This window comes from Nomascus leucogenys, chromosome 21, assembly GCF_006542625.1.
Source record: "Nomascus leucogenys isolate Asia chromosome 21, Asia_NLE_v1, whole genome shotgun sequence".
NCBI classification, from domain to species: Eukaryota; Metazoa; Chordata; class Mammalia; order Primates; family Hylobatidae; genus Nomascus; species Nomascus leucogenys.
In genome coordinates, this window is record NC_044401.1 from 80,460,588 (window position 1) to 80,487,976 (window position 27,389).

The 27,389-nt window shown below is 40.0% G+C and overlaps 1 protein-coding gene across 7 annotated transcripts in view; it reads left to right on the forward strand.

Annotated features, from left to right (window-relative positions):
* FHIT (fragile histidine triad diadenosine triphosphatase) overlaps nucleotides 1-27,389 on the forward strand; it is a 1,530,527-nt gene that overhangs the window by 1,164,106 nt on the left and 339,032 nt on the right. The window lies entirely within an intron of this gene.

A 27,389-nucleotide genomic window follows, 5' to 3' on the forward strand; every position in this document is an offset into this window, starting at 1 on the left:
GTGTGATTTCTCAGTGCCCTGCTCTTCCTTTCCGGCCAATCTGCCTTACCTGCTTGCTTGATCCTTGGAATTGCCTTAATATTGGGGCTACTTTTTATTTCACCATTAGAGGATGGCTAGACCACATATTTAATTAGAAATGCCAGGAAGAGTTCATTCTTAGGCTTTAATTCACACTGTCTTGTAATGAATGAGGGGATTCTTTTTCAAAGTTGTTCGTGATGGGCTGTAAAAAATGAATTGTCTCATTCCTAGGTAAACAGTATCCCAAGGAGGTGAGAAAAGAGGGAAGTACATAATTTATGGGGAAGCAAGAAAAGAGGGGCTCTGAAGATGGGCTCTATGATTTTTATTGAAGACTGAGGATCGAGTTCAAATGGTGCTGCCCACTATCGAGAATACTTTGTCTCACTGTTCCATGAGATGGGGCTCCAGCTTTTTCATATAAAAGTTACACGCCACCTTCTCCGAGAAGCCTTTCTGGCTTTCAACTACAATATAATTCTCGTGCTTTTTTTGTTTCTATTTCTACTTTGCTTACATTTTAGCCTTTGTACCAACATGTGTCTCTTTCTCCAGAAGATCCTATAATGTCAGGAGTGTCTTTGTGTCTGTCTACTGCTTCTTTTTCTTTGTCATAACCCCTTAGCATAGTACACTGGTCTATAGTAAACGCTAACAGATTTAATATATCTAGGGAATGAGTGTTCATGACATCACTGGATGTTTTCTAATACACTTCCAATTTATTAAAGAATATTTGAAAAACGCAGAGAAATAAAGAGAAAAGTTAACATTAATTTGACTTCTCATCTATAACCATCATTAACATTTGAGTAAGTTTCCTTCCAGTGCTTTAAAAAATTCCTACCTAAATGCATATATGCATACATGGATAGCTCTTTGCAGATTTATAATATATATATATTATACATACACATAATACCTTTTCGTGTTTGTACATTTTGTGTTCTACTTTTTTATACTTCACTATGTCAGTACTTTTTCATTTTATGAAGTAGTGAAAACCTGATTTCTTAATGTCTTTCAAGTATTCACCGTTGCGTATCAGAATTTGTTCTCTCATTTAGTTTTTTTATAGTTTTGTTATGGTTGTACATAAAACTGTGACAAATGTTTTACAACTAATCTTTGTCTGGGTCTCTGATCATTACATTGGCATAAGTTGCTAGAAGGCTATGAGTAAATATTTTGATATGTAGGCCAATTTTCCCTTACAGTGACATATACCTGTGACCTCTGAAGACTTGAATAAAAATGAAAATACTCTGCCTATTTTTCCAACAAAATTACTGTTTTATTATTTAAACTCGTAGTTAATTGAATATAGTGAAGTTGAGTATTTTATCATATGGTAGTTAACCACATATATTTGGTATTTTGTGAACTAGTCATGCATTAAATTTAGTTTTCTAATAAAGGATTTGTACCATATTGATCTGAATAGCACTCTATCTGAAGATATTAGCTCTTTGTCTATAATACTTTTTTCAATACATATTCTCCCTATTCTTTCACTTCATTTTATTGATAATGGCTTTGGGGAAGTGAAAGTTTTAATTTTCTGGGGTGATAGGTTTCATTTTTTCCTTTGTCATTTTGTTTTAAGATCTTTATACTTAAAATTTATTTTAATCCAGATAAAAGTTTCTTCTGTTTATAATATGGCTCAGTTTTCCGCTCTTATTTTATTAATAAGTGTGTGATTAATATTTAACATGAGATGAGAAAACAATGTAACATATTTTCCTTCAATAGCCATTGTTTGTTGAAGAGCTCTTTCTTCCTAGAATTTGCCCTGCCAGCTTTTATCAGACAGTGGCTTTTCAATATACTATGATTCCTTTCTGGCCTCTCTCTTCTGTCAGTTGACCTGGATACCATTGAATCAGTACACTTCCAACAATTGTTGTTACTCTTCATTCTTAATTTTAAGGAAGATTTTTCTTTTTGAATAAGCTTAGCCCATCAGTATAAGATTTCTCATGAGACTCAGACAGGTGCATCGCTGGAGCCCAAGAATTTGAGACCAGCCTGGCCAAGATGGTGACACCTCGTCTTTACAAAAAAATACAAAAATTAGCTGGACGTGGTGGCATGAACCTGTAGTCCCAGCTGCTCAGCAGGCTGAGGCGGGAGGATGACTTGAGTCTAGGAGGTGAAGGGTGCAGTGAGCTGAGATAGCACCTTCACTCTCAGGCCTGGGAAACAGACTGAGACCCTGTCTCAAAAAAAAAAAAAAAAAAAACAACAAAGATTTCTCCTGTTCTTCCTTATTTTAAGGGTCATTTCTGTGTATTAGTGAAAAAAAAAAGATTTCTCCTATTCTTCCTTATTTTAAGGGTCATTTTTGTGTATTAGGATGTACAATTAATTGCCTGTTTACAAGAAACAATGGGAGGGTCTGTCAGTCAGCAGAGCCAAGGAAGAGACTAGACTGTTTGAAAACATGATGCTATTGCTTATTCGTGTATCTGTGTGCTCATCATCTTAGCAGATGGAGATTTTTAATTTTAAATTTTAGTCACAGCCCTGCTCCTAAGTAGCTGTATAACCTTGATCAAGCTAATTAACCTTACTGGGTCAGAATTTTTAAAATAGGGATATTCATACTGTTTACCTTGTCTGGTTATGAGGATTAAATAAGTAATTTACATAAAAGGCTGTGCTTGTTTTATAATGTATTTTTTTAATTTTATTTTTGTTTCTTAATTGTGGTAAGATACACATAACATAATTTTTTTTTTTTTTTTTTTGAGACGGAGTATCACTCTGTCGCCCTGGCTGGAGTGCAGTGGCGCGATCTCGGCTCACTACAAGCTCGGCCTCCTGGGTTCACGCCATTCTCCTGCCTCAGCCTCCCGAGTAGCTGGGACTACGGGCGCCTGCCACCATGCCCGGCTAATTTTTTTGTATTTTTAGTAGAGACGGAGTTTCATCATGTTAACCAGGATGGTCTCGATCTCCTGACCTCGTGATCCGCCCTCCTCAGCCTCCCAAAGTGCTGGGATTACAGGCGTGTGCCGCCGTGCCCGGCCCACATAACATAAAATTTATCATTAATCATGTTTAAGTGTGCAGTTGAGAAGTGTAAGTACATTCACATTGTCGTGCACCTGTCTCCAAAACACTTTTCATGGTACTGTTTTCCAATGCAGCTGTCGTCGTAGAATCTTAATCTTCATGTGCCAGTAGTCCTCCTTTGGGCCAAGATTTCTGATTTATGCATCGCTAATAGCAGGGTACAGTGACTGTCACATAGTAGGATGTAACACCGAATCCCAAAAGACTAACCAGTTAGTAGATTCACTGCGTATGGCCACACACACGTCGAACAGCTCTCTCTTTCTCATCCCCTTTTCAACGAACTGCTAAGCTGGCCTAACTGGGAAGAACATAAGCATTTTATTGGTAAGGTTTCTGTATAGCCCATTCATTTGCGCATTAAACAGTTTATTGAATGCTTGGTATGTGTTTCATGCTGCTATAAGTGTTGGGGATACAGACATGAAAAAGACAAGATCCTTACCTTCACAGAGCCTGCGTCTTAGTAGGGAAAGGGGATAATGTGCAGGCAAATAAGTAAATTGGCAAGATAATTTCAGAGTGCATTAAGTGCCATGAAGACTTACCTATTGGTAAGCAGACACAGAATTCATGGGTCAGGAGAAGAGGCTGCTTGAGGTTGGGTGGTCAGGAAAGCCCTCAATGATGAGATGTTATGTAAGCAGGCACACTATGGGCTACACTGTGGTTGAAACTCAACAGATTGTCCACCTGAGCCAATCAGCCCACAGCATTCCGTGTTCAGTGGTATTTGACTGCACGTCAGCAAATGGCTTAAAGCGGTTCCATAAGGAGTAAAGGAAGGCTTTCTATGCCGTAGCCAGGTTGGAGATTTTTTTCTTCTCTGCTGTTGGAACATATCAAAGGCTGTGGCAGCCTTGATTGCTGCTTGCTTCCATCATGCTCCTATGCAAAGACTCACCCAAGAAGCTGGTATTTTCGTATGTTCTAGATGAATTTATATAGTTTCCGTTCTATCCTCATTCAAGTTAAAGTTGTTGGAAAACTAAAAGCATCATTTCTCAGATTTTCTTTTAGCCAGCTTCAAAAAAAGTCTTCTCCAGTTAGATGTGTATATGTGATGTGTGGAAGGTGAAAGCGATGTGGAGGCCATATTTCAGCCTTCCTTTGGGTGTTTCTGCTAGTAAACATAGCTGTGGCAATGTCCAGGTTCCCTGCAGTTGTGTTTTTCTGCCAACTCTCCAGCTTTCTGAGTTTCACGAAATGGTTGCAACGGCAGAAGCAGCAGTGGCAGCTCTATGATCTGGCTTCTGAAACTCGGGACCACAGCTACAGATAAGCATTCTATGGTTTCTTGCATTAATAGAGTGTGTTGTAATGGTGACAAGTTCTTGATTTTACTATGGCTTCAGGAGGAGTGGCTCCTTACAACTTCCATGAGGTTGTTGGGATATTGTTCTGGGCGTCCTTCCTGAAGGCTCAACCTAGAGTTGCACTTTCAGCCCTCCAAGTTATTTCTCGAACACCAACTTTGCTGTATTAAATCTCCCCTGCTTAAAATATCTAGAATGGGTTCTGATTCTTACACTTGAACCCAACTGACACGTTGATGCTTTTATGAGCAAAGAGAAATAATCCCATACTTAGCTTCACTGAGCCACTTATCTTAATATGTGAGACAATGATTTCTCTTATGGTTTAAGCCCATTTTAGTTGGGATTTTCTACATCTTGCAATAGTAAGCATTTAAGAGATACAAATAATAGAGGCAAAAAAGGGCTAATCTGGAAAGCACTTAAGGAACGGTGTTTCAGGCAAAGAGTTGGATGTTTAATTTGAGATGTCTCTTAGATGTCAATGGGGAAATGCCTGGGAGGCTCTTGGCTGTGCAAGTCTAAACCCTAACAGGAGGCTTGGTATGTGGATACAAAGCTGAGGTAGGACAAGAGCTAGTCTAGAGGCAGAGCCAAGATAGGGACCACTTTTTTTTTTTTATTTCTTCAGTGGGTAGTTTGACAGCATTTCAGCTTCTTTGTAAATCAATAGTCTATTCCTTTTGGACAAAAACTCTGAATTTTACAGTAGCAAAGGACAGCTGATTATAGAGCTTTAAATGTAGTTTATTTGTGCAAAATGGAATATAAATGAAAGATATTTCTCAAATCACCATTGAAGGAAAGATAGCCCCAAAGAAATGGGTAATTACGTTGCTGGAAGAAACTGATCTGCATGGGTTGGCATCATTTTTCTAGGGCGTCAGTAGGAGTCTATTATGTATCAGTGGTTTTAGAGGGATCTCACTACCAACTTTTATTATTATTCTTTAACTGCACCTTTGGATGAAAAGCATATGTTTGTCTTACCCGAGGGACATTTTTAACTTTAATTACACTTTGTTTTTACTCATTCCAGATTTAAGCTAGGACTTTATCCTTATGTACATGTATATAGGACTTTATCCTTATATACAGGTATATGTGAATTTATAAGTGAATTTCCCTAACACTGATCTAAATTCTGAACACAGGCTACTTAAAAGACTAGAAAAATCAATATGCAGTGACATTCTTTAGTAGAGAAACAACATATACTTTTTTTTCTTCTTGGCATATCAGATCACTCTGTAGTGTACTCAATATTTTGTATAGGTTACCTCTGACAATATGGATGTATGAGTTACTTCTGACCCACGTCATTTTGGTATCTGCATCATAGAAGACTCTCCTAGGCTTTGGGAATTGTTTCATGGGACAGGCAGAGTAGAGAAACACTTAGCAGAGATTAGATGGGATGTGTTCTGATATATATGGAATAGAAGATTTTAATTACATAATTGAAACATGAAAAAGCCAATTATAAAGTCCTAAAGTGGGAAGAAATCTTGAGTGGTTTTTATGTCAAACCCCTTCCTTAACCAGGTAATGATGACCAGGTCTCAACCTTAATGGTAATTGAATTAAATCAATGAATAACTGAAATAACTATTATATGTAACACTTGGTGCTTATTTTAGATAATCTATTTCAAACACCTCTATGAAGTCATGTTAGTATCTCTGTTTTACAGATTAAGAAACCGAGGCTCAGAGGTGATGTAACTTATCTAGGAATGCACAGCTACCAAAGGTGGAAACAGAATTTGAACTTACGTGAACTTGGCTCTGAATCACACCTGTTTTACATCACTAAGCCATAAACTGGTGTCTATTTAGTGATCTTTGGATTCTTTAGGGTAAGAAGACTCTCTTACCCTGCTTTAGTCACTCCTTTGAGTCATTTTGTCCTGATCAGAAAATATAAATGTTGCGACGGATGTGGTGATTACTTAGTTCATCTTTGCGCTCCAGGGAAGAAGTTTTCAAAATGGTGAAATGAGTTGAGAGATTGTGACTTATTCTGAGCCCACTTACCCTGCTTAGAGATTTATACTGAATGTTAGTATATTACATGCTATGAAATGTCCTGATGCTTAACCCAACAATTCCAAATTTTTTTGGAGGTAAACTTTTATTATCATTCTATGGAGGTAGCCTAACCCCCGTGTTCTCGTAGGAGAGGACACTGAGAATAGAGAGATCAAGAAGGTTGTCCCTGGAACACAGGTTTCCTGTTTCCTTTATAGCCATAACATTCGGCTAATTTAGGCCTAATTGAGTGCATGAATCATGGAGTATTTATGATCAAGGTCTCGAAAAGAAAACTCCTTTACCTTACAAGTAGTTTTTTGAGAAGCAAGTATCAAAGCACTCAGCTGAAAAATGCAAGTTTGGGTTATTATTACCTTATTTAAAGAAAAGTGATTTGGGGAAGTACAAGAAATACATCATTGGTTTAATTTTGGCTGCTGCTGTGGGTCAGTAGCCAACTAAGAGGAGAAATCGGGCTGTAAAGAAGAACTTCACCTGCAGGAAGGTCAGATTTATGCAGAAAGCAAGCAGGGTAAGCTAAGAACATGTCCGCCGGGGGCCTCAAGTTCCATTTGCACCTTTTCTTCTTGGTAAGTCTCAGTACTATAGGATACTTAGGTACACATAAGCCATTTTCTGCCGCATTTAAGGAAACCATTACCCACTTGCTTCTGTTATTCTCATCATGTATATTCAGCCCCTTTCTCTGTTCTGCTTTGCTAGACCTGTTGGGATTTGGAGGCCTTTGGAACATAAACCCTAAGGGCTGTGATTCTTCTCATTATTTGGCTTAAGAAATATCTCTATTTACTCCCTCTTTAGGAATAAGCCAGACATGGAAGTTTTTTCCATTCCCTAAGACTCAGTTATAGAGTAAAAGTGGGAAATATTTCACTTTTGGGATTGTATTTTATGGAGTTTAATACCCTCTGAGATGCATGAGATGACATGAAAAGTTCAAACACAAACTCTGCTGACAAATTCCTTGTGTGAATGACATTAACTGAAGAGCTAATATTTCTCACTGGGCTTTTATGCTGTACTTAGAAATTCAGGCCCATTTTAATATATGAGATGGGGGAGAGAAAACTTCCTGGCTGAAACAGCATTTTCATTTTATCACTGTAATCTCTCTCTCTCCCTGCCACTACCCCCGCCCCCCTCTTTTACAGCATCTAGAGCAGAATTAACTGTTTATGAGGCTCTTTTAGTTAGGAAGCTTCCAGTTAGCAATGCAGTAACCAGCTCTGGTTATCTGGCGTGAAAAAGAAAATTACCAGATTAACAATGAGAACTCAAATCTTAGAAAAGAGAAGGAATGGCCGGGCATGGTGGCTCATGCCTGTAATCCCGGCACTTTGGGAGGTTGAGGTGGGCAGATCACCTGAGGTCGGGAGTACGAGACCAGCCTGACCAACATGGAGAAACCCCGTCTCTACTACAAATGTAAAATCAGCTGGGCTTGATGGCACACGCCTGTGATCCCAGCTACTGGGGAGGCTGAGATAGGAGAATCTCTTGAACCCAGGAGGTGGAGGTTGCAGTGAGCTGAGGTCAAGCCATCGGACTCCTGCCTGGATGACAAAAGCGAGACTGGACCACAAAAAAAAAAAGGGAAGTAACTGGGACAGGATTAAAGGCCAAGAAATGCTAAGCACAAGGTCCGATTTTAGCATGATCTGTTGAGCTAGGAAGCCTCCGTCCTTCAGGCTCTGGCAAGAGGGAGGGCTCTCGTCAGTAGCAGGAGCTGGTCATTTCCCATCCAAAAGAGTTTACACAATAAGAATTCAGGCATAGGTGGGACACAGGGGTGGGTACTAGATAGGCATGAAATAAAAACAAAATGAATACACAGAAAAACTGGACAATGAACCCCTGGAGGGAGTGACATTACCTAACCTTTTGACTTAAATGGCTGAGAACCAACTTTTGAGCTAGCTTGAAATTAGTTGCAATCAGAGCTCTCAGATAGTTGCTTCTGCAAGTGCAGAATATTAAACTGTGTCTAAACCTCCCATCTGTCTAGTCAATTCAGAGGAACTTCCCCATACAACCCAAGTAAAAACATAATGCCGTATGATGGAAATAACCCCGACGTGGACACATTGAATTAGCTTTTAACTTAATTTTACTGACATGATATATACGGTCAAAGTCAAGCAAAGCACTTCCCAGACCCATAAAACTGTATTGGATTAAATTGACCAATCTGTCAAAGTAACCAAAGTAGCATATATGTGAAGATGAAACCTCGAAGAAAAGTTTAAAGACATTTTGTCCACTCTGAATGTCCTTTCACAGCTTCCCCAGAGTAGTATTTGTTTCTTTGTTTCAAATTAAATGATTCAATCTGGTCAAACAGGTAATGCCTCAAGGAAGCAAATTTAGACTGTCAACACTATTCTTTCCTGTATTTATAAAAGGTTGTATTGATAAAATATCTGCTGCCTATTTTTAATATTCTTACGGATAGTGTTAAAGTAAATTAAAATGGAGACGGCCTGAAAGAAACAGATGATATCAGACCTCGTAAGTGACCTAAACTTTGCTTGGCTTGCAAAGACAAGTGAAACTTAAGCTATTGCTTGCAAATGCCTATATTAAAGAAAAACAGAACTTAAGTCCATCCAGTTGGAAGTAGCCAACAAACTTATGTATATATATATTTAGTGACTTTCTAATGGGATAGAGCAAATAAGGCAATTATAGAGCTATAACCAGTCACATGCTGACTTGCTTTACTTTTGTGACCTTCCTATAAAAGCCTCCCCGTCATGTTCCCTCTGTGGAGCTGGTGAACCACTTCCAGTTAGAAGCTGCCCAATGCATGAATTGTTGTTCGATCAAATAAACTCTTTAAAATTTTATCCTGCCTCAGTTTATGTTTTAACAGCAGGTTTTTCTGATAAGAGTAGAGTATGAATTGTATGTCTGTATTTTTATTTTTTTTAGTTTTGTTTCCCATAGATTGCTCATCAGAGTGTATTTTTATGTTTAAGAAAAGCTATCTGTAACAGGATAGTTTACTGTTAAGTTTTATCTATGCACATGTGCTCTGGATGTGTAAATTGATCCAACCATCATAAAAGAGTCCTTTGTGTAAAAAAAAAAAAAAAAAAAAAAAAAGAAAGAATTAAGGCTTTCAAAGATTAAAATTTATTTAATCAAGTGATCCTTTTCCTAGGAAAATAGTGCCCGATTGGTTTTCAAATGCATGTAAAATTCAGCTTTTTAAAACTGATTTATTCACCTATTATAAAACCACTGTGAACTATCACTGATCTTTTCTTAGTTATATATAGACAATGAGAAGGCTTACAATAAAAAAGTTTCGTTTCCTTAAAGAGCAATTTTGCACAAGGAAGTTTCACATTTCTAAGGGATGCCAAATTAAAAAGGATAAAATACAATTTTGTTTAAGGTATCCATACAGAGGAACTGTATGATTGGAGCTGGATTCTACCCTCAAGCTTCTTCAGAGCCCAGATACCAGACGTTTCCTGCCATCCATCAATATTGTGGCTTTTTGGTCTCTCCCTTTCAGGAGTGAATCTATGGGCGTATACTACATGCACCCTTTGGGAAGATAGAAAGGATAGGGGAGTCTCATCTCTTCTGGGAAGCAGCACTGTCCTTGGCTGGGCACCTCAGATTCTGTTTGATATACAACAGTACTCCCTTATCCACAGGGGCTACAATCCAAGACCCCCAGTGGATGCCTGAAATCACAGATGGTACCGAACCTAATTGCCATCAGTAGGAACACATTTCTGTTCATGTCTTCCTTTCACAGATTTAATGCCTTTTCCATCTTAATTAAGCACTTATCATGAACTGTGGTTGAAACTTTTGCGGTTTGAGGTGTGAGAGCAAAACTAGCATGAATTTTTCTTTTTTTCCCAATTTCGTGGATAGAAGATTTATTCTTCCTATAGGTGTTGCCACCCTTAGCATATGACTTTTCTTTATTAAATCAAGAACCTTTGACTTTTCACTTAAAAGAGATACTTTTGGACTTTTCCTTGGCATATCCAAATTTCCAGCATCACTGCTCTTCTGTGGGGCTATCGTTAAGTAAGAGAAGAGTTACTTGAACATAAGCACAGCCATATCACAACAGTTGATCCGATAACAGAGATAGCTACTGTCTAACAGGTGAGTGGATATACAGCCAGAATATGCTGGACAAAGGAAAGATTCATGCTCCAGAAGAGACAGAGTGAGACACAATGAGATTTCATTACACTACTCAGAACCGCTTGCAGTTGAAAACTTATGAATTGTTTATTTCTGGGATTTTCCATTTAATATTTTTGGACCATGGTTAACCAAGGGTAACTGAAACCACTGAATGGGAAACTGCAGATCAGGAGTGACTACTGTAGAATTCTTTTCTCTGAAAATTCATCTCTCATTACTAATTTTACTGCCCTTTTTCTTTTTCTTCTTTTAATGTAATCTTGAAAGTTTTTAGAGTAAAAGTAAAATACTTCACGATGGGCTTTCAACTAAAAAAAATCCACACTTTTTATAAATTTGGAGTTGGAAATTTGGGTGTGAAGGCTGCTACACCTCACATTTCTGTCTTGCTAACATATTTAATTATACATGGCAGAGCAAAGGAAGTTAGCTCAGGGTAAAGCTAATTAAGAGAAGTTTCTTTATAGGTACCATTAGCTGAGTAGCGAAGCACAGCTTTGGTGTTGTAATATTCTTATATGTTTCACCCTGATCACTAAAGTAGGCATAAAAGGTCGGATGAGGTCTCGTCCTCTTACATTTTAAATGTAATTCCTAGCAAAGTAGAGAAGCCACACCTATCTCAGTCTCAAGAAATAAAGGTGTTTCTCTGTGATTTACTAAAGATTCTGTTTTATGTTGGCACAGAGCGCAAAAACTGTATTATATGCAAAATTATCGAGAGATTTTGTGTAGGAGTACGTGCATGCATTTATTTCTAAGTCCTACAGAGTAACAATTCAATCTTACTATCTCTGAAATAAAGTTGAGGTGCATTTTAAGGTAGGGCAGGCAGCCTATACTCAGAACCAATGAGTGTCTGGTACTTGAAAGAAACAAAGTCCTTGTTAAGTGAAGCCGTATCCTGGAGAGTTTTGTATCTAAACAATAACCTCAACATTGGTTGGTTCAGGGGAAACAGAATGAGTGATCTTAATTAAAAATTGCAGTGCTCTACAGTACAAGTGTGAACAGTAGAGAGCAGTCACCCAGCCAAAGGTTGAAGCACACAAATTATGCTTAATTGAGCTCCATTATTGCTGAGTTTTTATTTTATTTTAAAATATACTAAAGACAGTAAGAGTTTCAAGAGAGGATATTAAACAACCATCATTGATCTTGAATTTAGCTGGTGGAATTTGAAAGAAACACTGCCCTCCTTTCTGAAGAGGAGGGACTCTGTTCCCACGGTAACTAAGTTTCCTGGATTCTTGGCGAAGTAAATGGCTAAATTTGAACTCAACTTTGGCGAGGTAGCATTGTTCTGGTTTTTATTATGGATTTTTAAAAATTTTAAATTTTATCTGGCTTAGAAGTCTAAAAAAAACTTTCAGTTTCTCTTTCTGATCTCACATTCTCTAAGGCCATTAATTGAATTTTGCTTTGTTTCATTGTTATTTTCATCTGAAGTTCTCATCTGTAATCTCTTGGTGATTGTTCTTTTAGTATCACCATTCACTGCATTGCAATTCTAAAGATAAAAACCTCTCCCCCTCTTTCTCTTTCTATTCTATAAGCCCATTGATTGTTGTAAAAAAAAAAAAAAGTTTAATTCACTCTCTCTTCAAGACTTTTACATTGTGTGTTCAAGTCAGTTTTTTGCTATTCTGAATATAAAGTCACTTATAATTGTTTGGAATGATTTGGGTAATTTCAAAGATAATTACAATCAAAGCACTGAATGCAGACATTGAACACAAAATAGAATTCTTTATACCAAGCAGGTTCTAGCACAAAGCTGGTATTTAATGAACACTGGTTGATTGATGATGGGTTGACAAGGAGGTGATTTTCTTATGGCTACATGACCACTCAGGGGTAACAACTAAAGGAAAAGTTATCTTTGATGCTACATTGTTTAATTTATAGTATACTGGTTTGATAGGACTTCTTTTCCTCCCCAAAATGAGTTCTGAGTTTTTGCCTGTGGCATGGTTTAAAAAGAGTCTGCCTTCCTCACTGTTCTCAAAATCCTGGCCTCATGTAGGGGTCGCAGACTTAAATTTGAAACAGAAATACGAGCCCGTATCTGATATGAGCATAGGAATTCCTTCCTTTCTGCCTCAAAAGTGTCTATTAGTAGGGAAAGCAGATATGCTTTCTGACTCAGAAAGTGATCTGCTTTTTAGAAGTGGCAATAGTATGCGCAAGCAACATATCATTAAAATTGGTTGGAACTTAATATCCAAGTAAAGCACAAAGGAAAATCTATTCCTGAAGCAGTGAAGGACATGCCATCCCAGAATATGCCGAATTGGTGTGTTGATTATTTCGAGCTGAAAACGCTGGAAAAACTATAATTGCAGAAGGCTAACTGACCAGTCTTTTTCTACAAGTAGCAAGCCATAAAGATTCTTTTGGGAGGGCTGCCTTCTCCATACAAGGGTAAGAGAATATCCCTTATCACTGGAGACTGTGATTAGGTGCTGCAATGTGTCTGAACAAATAAACTTCCTGAAATAATCCTTATCTTCTACTTGTTTTACGCTCATGTAGCTCCTGGTCACTCCCATAGAACTTATTTTCCCCAGCCAGATCCCTTTTTATCCTGTCATTTCTCCACAAATTTATTGTGTGGTGTTTGTTTGTTTGTTTGTTTTTGTCTAAAACGTCTAAAAGCATGTTGCTTTGGTCACTTCTTCGAACTTCACTGTCTTGTGAAGATTCCCATGTATGTGTAAAATCAATAAAATGTGTACGCCTTTCTTTGTTAATCTGTGTTGTGTCAATCTGGTTCCTAGATCCGGCCAAAGAGCCCACATAAGAACTAAGGAGGGGAAAAGGGGTGATCGTTTCCTCCTCTACAATATACAGTGTGTTTATCAACTAAAAACAAGCCTGTCAGCTCTAGAAACACAGCTGTCTCCTTTCATGTGGTAGGGGTAAAACGGAGAGAGGGCTGCCCAGAGAGGAGAACGTGCAAAGACCAAGGAGCTGGGTCAGGCGGGAAGCTGCGATGTGTTAGCTTTTATTAAAAAGAAGCAATGGGATCTTAAGCTTCATAATTTCTATACTACAGGGGTAAATAATATTCATTGTCACATGTGCTCAGAGAGAAAAAGTCTAGGAATTATTTGACTTTCCACAACTCCCCCATATGGCACCTTCGCAAAGGCATGGCGTGTATGACTGGTTAAATGCACCAAATCTATAATTGTGATTTTATCAAACACGGACTTGTGTGGTTTGATATGTAGATGTGTCATTTCTTTCTCTTTTATTTTGAAAAGTATCCTGCACATTCTCTTTATGTCATTCTCCTTTGAATCCTGTAATGATGTTAGTGACAATGGTCTTTATGAACCTAGGAATTAAATAGACATGAAGCTTTGCATGGGGAGCGTTATTGACATGAGTGATCTTGATTGTTAAGCGGTGCTTTATTACAGATAAAGGTGAAGGTTTTTTTTTTTTTTAATTCTTATTTAACACTAATTTTCCAAAATAGCCAACTTTGGATTTACAGATGCTTACTTTGTGCCTTCTTGGGGAGATGGTGATTGTGACTGGATATGCTGAGGAATGTGGAGCCTGTCTTAGAACCATAAGTAAGAACCCCCAGATCATTCTGGACTAAATGTTTCCAAAGTGATAGAAGTGAAAGCAGAAAGTGCTGGCTTACTCGCCCCATGTTGCATTTCTCGTTCCTTCCATGTCTCACCTGAACTTTGTCTTTCTTCCTTTCACACACCCTCAAAACTTTATGCTTCTGCACTAAATGGACTTCTGTGCAATGCAGTTGTAGTTATTATATTTAAGCAGACTTTGCTGCTGCCAACATTGGCAGCCGTCAGCTTCAATCTACACTGAGCATAGTGATTGAGATGTTGTTAGTTCTCAGTAAATTATAATTTAGTTAAACTCACTCATTTGCCTAACACTTATTGAACACCTATTGTGTGCCAGGTATTGTATTGAAGATAAAAGTATGATTTAGCCATGATTTGTATACTTCTGGGACTCACCCACCAAAAGGCAGCTATTCTGACAGATTGTTGCCACATTTAACTTTGCCTTGGTGCATTCAAAAATTCTTTTGAAATCCTAGAGGAAGTAACAATTAAACTGATCCTTGAGCAGAATTAGACTTGAGTGGGGAAGGGAAGAAAGGCATCCTAGCGAGAGGCAACAGCTGGTGTAAAATTTCAGAGGCAAGAAAAGGTGACCTATTCCTGCAGCAAGTGGCTCAGTGTGCCTTGTGTAATTGTCCATGTGGGAGAGCGCTGGTTGATGAAGCTGGAAGGGATGGCAGCGGCCCAGATAATGGCAGACCTTGGAATGTGATGGAACTTGGCATTCACTAGTTTATTCATTGCACAGATACTGTTTACATCCATGTGATGTGTTGCAGGTTAATAGGGGGTACAATGCCAAACAAGATAAACAAGGGCTGTGCCCTCATGGAACTTACATTCCAATAGGGAAAATTGAAGATAAGTAAGTCAATAGATAAAGACAATCATTGCAGTTTGTGTAAAAAGGAGCAGGAAGAAAAAAATATGTCATGTAATAGAAAATAGCATGGGGTGGGTGAGGGAAGGCAGAGACCTTTGTAGAAAGCGTAGGTAGAGAGGACTTTCTGAAGGTGACACTTAGCTGAAACTTAACGGATGAGCAAGAGCCAGTCCTGGAGAGCTGAAAGAAGAGAGCTCTAGGCCAAAGGAGCAGCAAGTGCTCAGATGTGAGAGGAAGCTAGTGAGCCCAGGGTGCAGGAGGTGTGAGGGAGAGTAGCCCGAGGTGGACATGGCCATCTGTACAGTGACATCACATTATGCAGGGTCTTGCAGGCCAGGTAATGTGCTTGGTTATTCTCCATACATTGAAAAGTCACTGAAGCACAGGGTCGGGGTTCCCTGCTTTACATTTGTGTCAAGCCCTTCTGGCGGCTGTATACAGAAAGGATTAGAATAGGGAGGGGAGGCCGGCAGGTCAGTTAAGAGCAGATACTGCCCTATTCCCCAGGTAAGAAGCAATGATGGTCTGGCCTACGGGGTAGACTTTGAGACAGAAAGAAGTGTACATATTCAGACTCTATTTCGGAAATAGAGTCAACAGGAATTTGAGCTGTTACATGTTCCTGGCCTGTAGAAACAGGACCTTAGCCATACGTGGCTTATATGTAACTACTTTTTTGTCCAAAGGTCAAGTGGTTCTTGGTGTCACACATGCAGTAACAAGAGAACAAAATTAAGTGAAACAAGGAGATATTGGTCTTTGTTTTAATTTTGTCTGATTGACATAGATGATGGTGTGTCTCCAGCATGACTCTACTGTTTAGCTTTAGGGATTAGAAAAGAAGTCGTAATTTAACCATATGTAATAGAAATAAATTCACTCTGATTTAAGCTAAACTTTGTCCTCGAGCCCCTTCTACCCCACGACAGAGCAATCCCAGTGATTTGTGGTGTTTTTGATACAAGACCAGAGAGGGGTTTCTGGAATGATGGGACTGGAACCACTCAGTGTCAGCGTAGTGAGGGAGGAAGGCTCCTCTGCCTATGCCTGCAGGTGGAAACGACTCAGGATTTTTAAAAACCAGCTTTTTAAAATGACACAACTCTGGACTTGGCCAAGAGTCAAAGCAAGTGATTTTGTTTGTACCATGACACCAGTGAAGAATTTAATGGTTTCAAAAAATCACAAACTTTTTTTGAGACAGAGTCTTGCGCTGTTGCCTAGGCTGGAGTGCAGTGGCACAATCTCGGCTCACTGCAACCTCCACCTCCCGGGTTCAAGCGATTCTCCTGTCTCAGCCTCCCAAGTAGCTGGGACTACAGGCGTCCGCCACCATTCCTGGCTAATTTTTGTATTTTTAGTAGAGACGGGGTTTTACCATATTGACGGGGCTCAGACTGGTCTCGAACTCCTGACCTCAGGTGATCCAAACAACTTGGTTGGAGAAGATAGCTTTTCAGTCCTATATTGAGCCTGGTGAGAACAGACTGTCCAGTTGGCCTGATTGTCAGGGTCAGGGCAGCACTCCCAGTGAAGAAAGGGGGTTCCAGTCTGCTACTGTGAAAAATTGTGACTATTGTTCTTGATAATTGTTTGAGCAGCAGTATTCAACACACACCACAACCATTTATGGAGCACTGCTACTGTGTGAAGCATGAAAGATATTCATTCACGAAAAATACTTTAATATCTGCTGTAGCTCAGACAGTCTGATTGTGGGTAAATCAGCCAGAGTTTCTGCTTTCATGAAGCTTACCCAGTATGCATGCTCTATGACAGATGATGGAGCTATGTCCCAATAAACTTATTGTAAGTTAAAATGCATTTAATACTCCCAGTAAACCATCAAAAAGTCAAAAAAAATTTGAGATGAACCATTGGAAGTTGAGGACCATCTGTATTTGGTGAGATGAAAAAAGTATGTAAATACGTCAGGTGAGGCCAGTGAGATAACTTCCAGAGTAAGGAGGGGTTACACCACATTGGGGGCATGCAGAAAGGGATCTGGGGAGAAACAGTTACATCATAAAATGCCAGGGTCACAGTGTTAGAAGGACCATTAGAGGCATAGAGGGTACAGGTTAACAGCCCAGCTCTAAAGTCCTACTGATTGGGTCAGAATCCCAGCTGAGTGACCTTGGGAATGTTCTTTGACCCTCCTGGGCCTCATCTATGAAATGAGGATTATTATAGCTCCCTCTTGGGTAATTATGAGAATAATGTATTCCACATGCTTAGCACAGTTCCTGACACCAAATTAGGCGTTATTATTTTTATCGTTTGAGCCCATCCCATTCCATTTGTGAATCATTTCAGATGTTAAAAATTCTTGGTTGGTAGATGGATAAGTTATCAAGAGGTAAACAGAGCAAAGGGAGAGTCTTTGAGGTAGGAAGACTGGCATGAGCAAAGACTAGTAGGAGACAAGTATGGGGTATGTTCAGGCAACAGGACATGATTACTCTTTGGCTGGAGTGTTTGGTTTTAGGCACAGTGGGGGATGGGGTGAAAAGGCAGAGGCAGTTATACTGGAGAGGCTTCGAGTGCCAGTGGTCAACAGTCAAATCTAAGCACTCTACTATATTATTGGCCTATCCTTTCCATATTAGAAGTTAGGACAAGTGTAAGATCAGATAAACATTGGTAAGCTAACAGAATACAACTGACCCTTGAACATCACAGGGGTTAAGGGTACTGACCCCCAGATAGTCAAAAGTATACGTATAACTTTTGACTCTCCCAAAATTGGACTACTGTTTACCAGAAGCCTTACTGATAAAACAATCAATTAACACATTTTGTATGTTGTATGTATTATATACTGTATTCTTACAATAAAGTAAGCTAGAGAAAAGAAAATATTAGTAAGAAAATCAGAAAGGAATTAGAATTACTATTAAATGGAAATGGATCATTGTGAAGACTTTTCATCCTTATTGTCTTCACATTAAGTAGGCTGTAAAGGAGGAGGAAGAGGAGGAGTTGGTCTTGCTGTCTCAGAGGTAGTGAAGGTGAAAGAAAATCCATGTATAAGTGGAGTCACACAGTTCAAACCCATGTGGTTCAAGGTAGACCTGTTTTCCCTGGAGTCTGTCTTGGAAAATTGGGACTAGATAGCTCCCAAATGAACACAGTATACATCGGGGGTGGTGTGCCCTCTTTGTAGCACTGCCCTGGGCTCCTAGGGAAATTCCCAGCTCTTTCTATTTAGACCCATCGTGGTCAAGGGGTAAAGCTCCCCCTTCCTACTATTCTGTTTAAGTTCCTCATCTTCTGTTTGGAGGGGCTGGTAGATTTCCCAGACCATAAGATGTTCACTTACCTGCAAGGGATAAATTGCCAGTCCAAGTTGGGTGTAATAACTGGACTAAAGTTTGGGGGTGCTGGCCATTGAGTGTCCTTACTTGTTATTTGGGTATGTTTTCACCTGGCCACCTGGTACTCTAGATGGGGACCATAATTCTTTAAGGACTCAAGTTCTTCTATTCCTTTTTTTGTTTTAATAATAATAGAGATAGGGTCTCACTGTGTTGGCCAGGTTGGCCTTGAACTCCTAGCCTGAAGGAATCCTCCTGCCTCAGCCTCCCAAGGTGCTAGGATTATAGGCACAAGCCACTGTGCCTGGCCGTTTCTATTCCTTTTATACCCTAAAGTCATTCCCTCTTGCATCCTCCTGCCCCTTCCCCAGCCTGAGCTTTTCCTACTCTCTGGTGCCTAAAACCATTTCCTCTGTAAACATTCCATGACACTCTCTGCTCTGTATTTAGCCAGCGGTTCGTTTTCCTTTGTCCATGCATCTGCTTCAGCTTGAACTGGGAAGAAGGAAAGGAAACACACAGAACAAAACAGAAATCTGCCAATGGAATGTTTGTGAGAAAGGAAGATACACGGAAAACAGACTGATGAACAGATGATTCTGAGGACGATAGGAGGCAGCCAAATACCTAGTCAGATAGAGGTGGGTCCCCAGTGAAATCCCACCTCCGAACCAACAGAAACAGCCTGAAGGCTCAAAGACCAGACTGCTGGTCCTGGATGAAACCTGCCACCCAGAGTGAGAACTTCCGTTTCTGTTTGCCTGACTTTTCTTGGTTGATTCTTTCTGAATAATGCCTTTGAACCAATCTAATGTTGCTTTTTCCAGTACTACCTACTGCCTGCCCCTCCCCTGTTCTGAGCCTATAAAAGTTCCAGACTCAGACAAATTGGGTGGACTTTCCTGCCTTCAGATAGGAGGACCACCCCTGCATCCCCACTCTGCTGAAAGCTGTTTTCATCACTCAGTAAAACTCCCTGCCTTTCTCTTTGATTGTCAGTGTATCCTCATTCTGCCTGGACGCAGGACGAGAACTTGGGAACTAGCGTGCAAGTCAGACTCGGCCTGAGTGGGATAAGTGGGCAGGCCATCTCCTATAGCAAGTGGCATGGCCGAGTGAGGCCTGGGCAGGGTGTCACTGGCCAGAGGTCTCTGGCTTGCAAAGTGATCAAGAAAAAATCCTGCATCAACTCCTTCAAGGTGTATATGTTATTTCTGGTCTTTTTATGATTCCCTTCTTCCCAAAGCCAGCCACCTGGGGAGGTGACGTGGAAGAATATAGACAGCCCAGGATGGGAAACAGGAGCTCTGGGGTGTAAGCCTGGCTGTGATGGTGGCTCAGTAATATTCTGGACCAAGTCAATAAACTTTTGCTGGATTCAGTTTACTGTCTTTTAAACAAGGTGGTTGCACCAGATAGGCCAACTAGAATGGTCCTTTTACAGAACTAACAGGCTGTGGTTTTGCATTTTCTCAGCCTGTGAGAGATCTGATTTATGTTTGATTCTCTAACTTACAATGAGGCCGATTGTCTAGAAAAACATCTGTATTGAAATAGCTGAGAACTGGATTCAGTCCCTTCAGCCTCAGCTTTCCCTTTACATGCTTGGTCATCTTGTAAACAAATAGCCTTTCTCCTGAGCAAGACTCATATATGATATTGCAGTTTTTTAATCAAATCAGAAAGAATATGCTTCAAAAATAATTTCTTAAGGATTTATTCACTGTTTGCTTAGTGCAGGGGTTATATTTAGTCGCATTTTAAGCTCTCCAATTTTCTCTGAAACGTACATGGGAAGGAAATGAGAGAAGCAATTGAAAAACAATAGAAAAAGCACTTAGAATAAATAGAGAAGGTTTGGTAAAATCTTCCAGTGTGTGGGAACGATTTCAAGACTTTCTACAGATCTTTAAACATACCACCTGTTTCATTTGGGTGTTAAATGGAATGTGTGCACTGCTTTCAAAGCTATCTAGAATCCTAGAAGTTTTGCCTCCGAGGTAATAAATGTACAAAATGCATCGTTGTGCCTCTTGGCTATCAACACACCCTGCTTCAGACCTTTTAGAGATAAGTCTTTATCTCAGCTTTTTACTTCCTGCTTCATAATTGCCCAGCTGAGCTAATGAAGCCCATTTGGTGTTGTGAGCATTCAAAGCGCTCATTTGCATGAAAGCTACCACCCCTTAATTATGTAAAACAGATATTAAGAAATAATTCCCTGCTTCTGATCATGATCAAGACTCTAGGGATGAATCCTAAAATTTAAGTCCATTCAGAGTTGTCCTTTTATGCTCATAATCATTTGCTAAACTTAAAACGCTTGGGTGCTTCCTTTTGCAGTGTTGTCTCTCTCTCTCTCTCTCCTCTCTCTCTCTCTCTCTCTCTCTCTCCCTTGCGTTCCCTTCTCTTCCCTCCCTCCCTCACCTGCAAATGGTGGCACAGTGCCAATGGCACCCAGCTACCACTCTGTTTGCCTGGTGACACGAATCCTGCAAGTTAGGAATCAAGGTGTAGGGAAATACAATGTGGCTTTGGCATGACTTCCCCTTCACAGGTGTCTTATTGCATTTTGACAGGTGTCTGACAGGAGATGCTGTCAGAACTAGGATTTAACCTTGGAATGCCACCTTCAATTAGGGTGTCTCAGGATAGGAAACAATGAAATGGATCTGAGTGGTTGATGCCTCAATATTGTTCTATTTAATTTCATTTCTGTATCAGATGTATTGCCTATGTGGGCATTTTTTTTTCCAGGTGCTACAAAAATAGGTGCCGGTTGGGCCCTGTCACTAAAGCTGTGAGTTTCATAAGCTGTTCTTGTTGAGGAGTCAGATGAAGCAGAGCTGTCATCCCAAAATATATTCAGTGGAAGGCAGATCTGGTATTGTTTAGATACCTTCACACTTAATGGCGTTTTAATTTCTCTAAGTGTCTAAACTGCTAACAGCAATGAAATGCATTAGATATCATTCGTCAAATATAAAAAAAATGTAAAAAAATGAATGATTGAGAACTTGAGATGGGGAAAAGTCTGTTAGTGGGTAGACTGTCTTAGAAACTTCACTGGATAACACTGTCTCTGTTTTTTAATCTTCAATTTTTTTTTTAATTTTGGTTTTCTGGAATTTTGGGGGCTCTGAGAGCACATATATTCAGCTCTGCCTAGCAAAATAAGATAGGATTCTCACACCTGACACATAGACAGTTTTCACAAATGAGAGGCACTCACTTGTATTTGTGGTAGCTGGATCTGAAGAGATTTTTAAGTAAATTTGAAACATTGATGTCTGTAGTAGGCAATATAGAACAGCAGTCCCCAGCTTTTTTGACACCAGCGACTTGTTTCATGGAAGACAATTTTTCCACAGACCAGGTGGTGGAGGGAGTGGTTTTGGGATGAGACTGTTCCACCCCATAGCATTAGGCATTAGATTCTCATAAGGAGCCCGCATTCTAAATCCTTCACATGTGCAGTTCATAGTAGGGTTCTTGCCCCTATGAGAATTGAATGCTGCCGCTGATCTGCTAGGAAGCTAACCTCAGGCAGTAATACTTGCTTACCCACCGCTCACCTCCTGCTGTGTGGCACGGAGGTTGGGGATCCCTGGATAGAATACCCACCTCCTACCAAAGACGTCCATGTCCTAATCCCCAGAAACTGTGGCTATGTTACCTTATATGCAGTGGGGAATTAAGGTTGCAGATGGAATTGAGGTTGCTCAATAGCTGATGTTAAAATAGGAAGATCATCCTAGACTCTCCAGGTGGGCTCAGTGTAATCTCAAGCATTCTTAGAAGTGGAGGTGGGAGGCAGAAAAGCAGGTCAGAGTGATGTGATGTGAGATGGATTTGTCCCATTATTGCTAACTTTAAAGATGGAGGAAGAGGCCACGAGCCAAGGAATGTAGGTGGACTCTAGAAACTGGAAAAGAAGCCTCTGGAAAGGAATTCACCTCTGCCCACAACTTGATTTTAGACCTGTGTCAGGCTCAAGGTGTCAGCTCTGCCCACACCTGGAGACCTGTGTCAGACCCCCACCTTCCAGAAGAGCAAGATAAGAAAGTGGTGTGGTTTGAAGCCACTGAGTTTGTGGTAATTTGTTACTGCAGCCGTAGGAAACTGATGCATTGCCTCGTAAGTGAGGCAGTGGTTACCTAATTTTCCTCTCCAAGTTCATGGTGTTTGAGCATGAAGTGGAATTTTTCTTCCATTTGGAATTTTTCCTTCTCTGTGACAGAGATGTCTTTGGCACCAAGCTGGTTCCAGCTTGAAATATGTTTAGTTTGAACAGATGCACAATCTATTTTCTCTTTCCTGCTCCCTGAGATTACATGAGGAAGTTCATTATAATCAGCTATTAAGACCCTTAGCACTGATATTTTTGATTTGCTTACAGGGTTCTTTTGCTCACAGTGAGTATCATTATTGTTATTATTTTTATTATTGTGCTGTTCCAGCTAGCTCAGATATCTTGGCCCCTCTTGCTGGAGCTGGGATGAGTTTCCCAGTGTTTCACTCTCCTTTTCATTTCTTCCATTCGTTAATCCTCTCTTTCTGGCCTCCTAGTGACTTGTTCTTACCATACTTACCCTTGGTCTGAGATATATGTGTGAAATAAAAGCATCTCTGAATGGAATCAATCTAGAAATGCTATCATGTTTCACATACTTTTTAGTTAAAAGCCAGACCTTAATGTAGACATTGTAAAACCATGATTTTGAAAATCCTTTACATTATCTCTAAAGTACTATGTAGATAAAATGTTGCTTCGTACTTCTACCGTGGCCAGCCTGTCCTTGCAACAGATCATTAATTCTTAGGTTGAGAACCAGATGAAGAAGTTGAGTTGTGTTCTGAGGCCATGTCATACAAAGACTGTAGATCTTTATGTAATCAAAACTCACATGTTACCAAGCAGATATAACCAAATCAATATAAACCAGTTATAATTATGAAACAAGTACACTGTATAATCATTTATTCTTTCATTCATTTTCATTCATTTAATAGATGTGTGTTCAGTGTCTACAGCATACCGGCGTAGCTTCTGAGAGGGGTTACTGTCACTTGATTGCAGATGTATCTGGAGATTATTGTTGTACTGTTCCTTAAAATGCCTTTGTCTGTCTTCTACGACTCACCAGTAGTGGAGCCTCTGGGTAGCAGCTAACCAGGAGGAGACTCCTGACTTAATAAGCAGGTTGGAGGTACTATGGTGTATTTGTCTGTTCTCACACTGCTGTAAAGAAATATCTGAGACTGGGTAATTTATAAAGAAAAGAGGTTTAATTGGCTCACGGTTCTGTACGCCATACAGGAAGCATAGCAGCTTGGGCTTCTAGGGAGGTCTCAGCAAGCTTCCAGCCATGGCGAAGGGAAAGGGGAGTGAGGCATCTCATGTAGTGGGAGCAGGAGAAGAAAGGCAAGGTGGGAGGTGCCGCACACTTTTAAACAGCCAGATCTCATGGTAACTTACTATCATCAGAACAGTGCCAAGGGGATGGTGCTAAACCATTCGTGAGAAGCCACCCCCATGATCCAATCACCTCTCACCACGCCCCACTTCCAACATTAAGGATTACAATCCCACATGAAATTTGGGCAGGGACACAGATTCAAACCGTATCATACAGTAAAACCCCCAAACATCCCAGTTCTCTTCTGTATAAGAGTGGCTCCAGAGAAGAATGTTCTGTGCCAGATCACATGCATGACACTCTCTTCCTTCCCCAACTCTTTATCACTCCAGGTGCCAACAAGTGGCAGCCATCTGTTCTCTAGCCAGCAAGTTCTAGAACCTGAACAGAGACATTTTGTTGACAACTCTAGAAAGTCTTTTACTTTCTTGTCAATAAACCAAAGATACTTCCTCCTTGTAAATCTTCTTCAAAGCATTTTTCTTCCTTCAGATAGCAAACTGATTTGTCCTTGCCTGGATGGGCTTTAGGAGAGTTCAGAAAGAGTGAGCTCTTAAGAATGAAACTGTTCACCTGCCTGATAATCCCTGCTTCTTAAGGTTTTTGAGTGTCAACTCTGTTTCAGTTGAATTACTTGTAGTTGCAAAGATCCCTTTACAAAGTAAGCTACTGTAGAGCAGTGTCCTTTCCAAGGAGAGGACTTTCTGCTTCTGCATCAGTGAGCCGAGGCCAAGAGGCTAATGATCTCCTAGTTGTCAGTCTGAACATTGTGGTTAATCGGTCATTATGGATGAGTATGATGAGAAACTGTTTTGAAATCATATTCGGTGTTTCTTACCTGCTTCATCTTGCTGTGCTCCTTGATTTCCTTCACTTCCACCTTGAGGACCTTACTCCGACCCCAGAGCTCAGACTACAGATCTTCTCACACAGGTCCATAGGCCCTTTGCTTCTAAGAAGCAGTAACACTTGTCTCCTTAGATGTATGTTTCACCCAAAGCCTGTGTGGCCTGACTGGTGGCAGGTACACTCTGAACCAAGCATCAAAGCAGCCCATCAAAGACACTCATGTCAGCTCTCAACTATTCAAGACCCCAGCATGTCACTCTAGAGGTAGACAGCAGAGAAAGGGTTGTCACCTTCGCTTCATTGGTCATTCTAAGAGGCTCCCTTCCCTTCAATTACTCGTGGGTGTCAGAAGAAGAAAGAGAAAACGGGAGATACATGTTGCCGCACTTCAAAGGTGATTACTTTTTCTACCCATCAATCAAGTAAAGAAAATTCTCCCAGCTCACTTGATAATCCTATTTTGCTGTTGAAGAAGGGAGACTGACTTTCTACCAAACAGGCCACTGAATTAGTACTGTCATTACCGACTTTTGAACTCATTAGGGCTTATTTAGTATTCCCAAGCTGTAGAATGATCTGAAAGGTAATTTCTCCAGTGATGGGTATGAAGAAAGGAATGACAGTTTTGCAGGAAACAAATTGCAAATTGATCCTTCAGATTTTCATACTGGGAAACAATGCAGTCTCTTTGGTTGGGCCCTTAGTGTGAGAGGTTAAGTTTACTTCTGGAACTCACTGTAGCATGGTCATGTAGACCATTGATGTACTTGGGGTGGGGGGCAGATGGGAGACATGATCAGATTCCCATTTTGATAGATGCAGTCTTGGCTCTAGATCAAGAAGGAACACTCACTTTTTTGTATTAGGAATTAAGAATTCATATATGTGAAGCATTTAGATTAATGCCTGGAACACAGCGCTACATAAGTGATGGCTGTTGTTGTTGTTCCATCCATTTTAATGAATGTTTATTCGTTATTCTGTCATCTCTAAGTAGGTTTTATGGTTTGAATATTTATGTCTCCTCCAAATTTCATGTTAAAACTTAATCCCCAATGCAACAATATTAAGAGATGTCGCCATTGGGAGGTGATCACCTCCCAAATGGAGTAATGCTTTTACAAAAGGGTTAGAGGAACGAGATAGGCCCCTTTTTTGCCCTGCTGCCTTTTGCCATGTGAGGACACAGCACTCATTTCCTCCAAAGGAGCTGCAACACGTTACCATTTTGGAAGCAGAAGACTACCCTTACCAGAAACCAGATGCTAGGACCTTGATCTTGGATTTCCCAGATCTGTGAGAAATAATTTTCTGTCGTTTATAAATCACCCATTCTCAGGTATTTTGTTAGAGCAGCACAAATGGCATAAGACAGTGGGTAAGCCTTTCATCCAGCCTATAATGTAATGGGATTATTTTTGTTGTTGCTGAACTTGTTTTATTGTTTAGATTCATAACCCAGAAGCTTCTCTGGGTGACTAGCTGGCCTCCTTCCATCCATTTATCCACTCAGCCATCCACCCATCATACCATATGCATATTCATCCGACATTTGTTGAGCTTCATCTACTCTGTGCTAGGCAGTGGATGTACAACAATGGACAGGGAATCATGATTCCTTCCCCCACAGAACTCATAGTTTATTGAGGATACCACCAAGAACAAAAAAACAAAAATGTACTAAAAAGATTAATAAAGTTAAATTGTGATAAGTGCTCTAAAGAAAATAAATGTGTCATGAAGTCAACAAATATTAATCACTTGTGTTTGTTAAGACCACTGATTATAGGTCTTCATAAGAAGTGTGCTTGGAGTATTCCCTCCACATCCAAAATCATCTTCTGTGGAACCATGTGGAATTATGCAGCCAGCTGTCAACCATTCCCCACCAAACAAGAGACTATGTCTCATAAATGATTATTTCTGCCCTTGCCATTAGAGTTGGGGCCCTCCATTCCTGTAAGCCCCAGCTTCCTTTTAACATCAAGGCCTAGATTTTGGCAAACTGAATTGGCCTAAAAGCATATTCCCTTGAAGTTGTTGCCTTACATACTCTTTCCTAATCAAGTCTGGGTATTTATTCATTTAACAAATATTTATTGAGTACCTACCATGTGTCAGGCACTTTTCTAGGTTCTGGGCATAAAAAAGCAAATGGTATGCCTAGTACTAATTACCTGCCAAGTTTCTTATCCAATTAAATATGTTTGTTGGACATATACAGCAAATGTTAAACTTTGTTTTTCTATAACTTTGGAAGATGAATTGTCTTTAGATAGTAAATAAGAAGGAATTGAGTAGTGCTGGATCTATAAAGTAGGGTTGAGCCTAATAATTCCCATAAGAGAGATTCAAGTGCAGTGTTTATTTATGCAAAAAAAGGAACGTTCTCCTCCGATTGTGGAACCTGAGGAGGCCTTGCTGAAGAAGTCAGGACTCAAGATGAATCATGAATTACAGTTGGGGTTTCCGTGACATGGTGATGTGGGATGATACTCGGGCATAGGGAATAGCACTTTATGCATGAAGGTACAGGTTTTTTGGAAAGAAGTAACCAGCATGGCCATGCAGTAGTTAGTGAGAACAGGGAACTAGAATAGAGGTCTCCTGACTAGCATTTAAATATTCTTTCCACTCTACCATGTGGTATTTCTA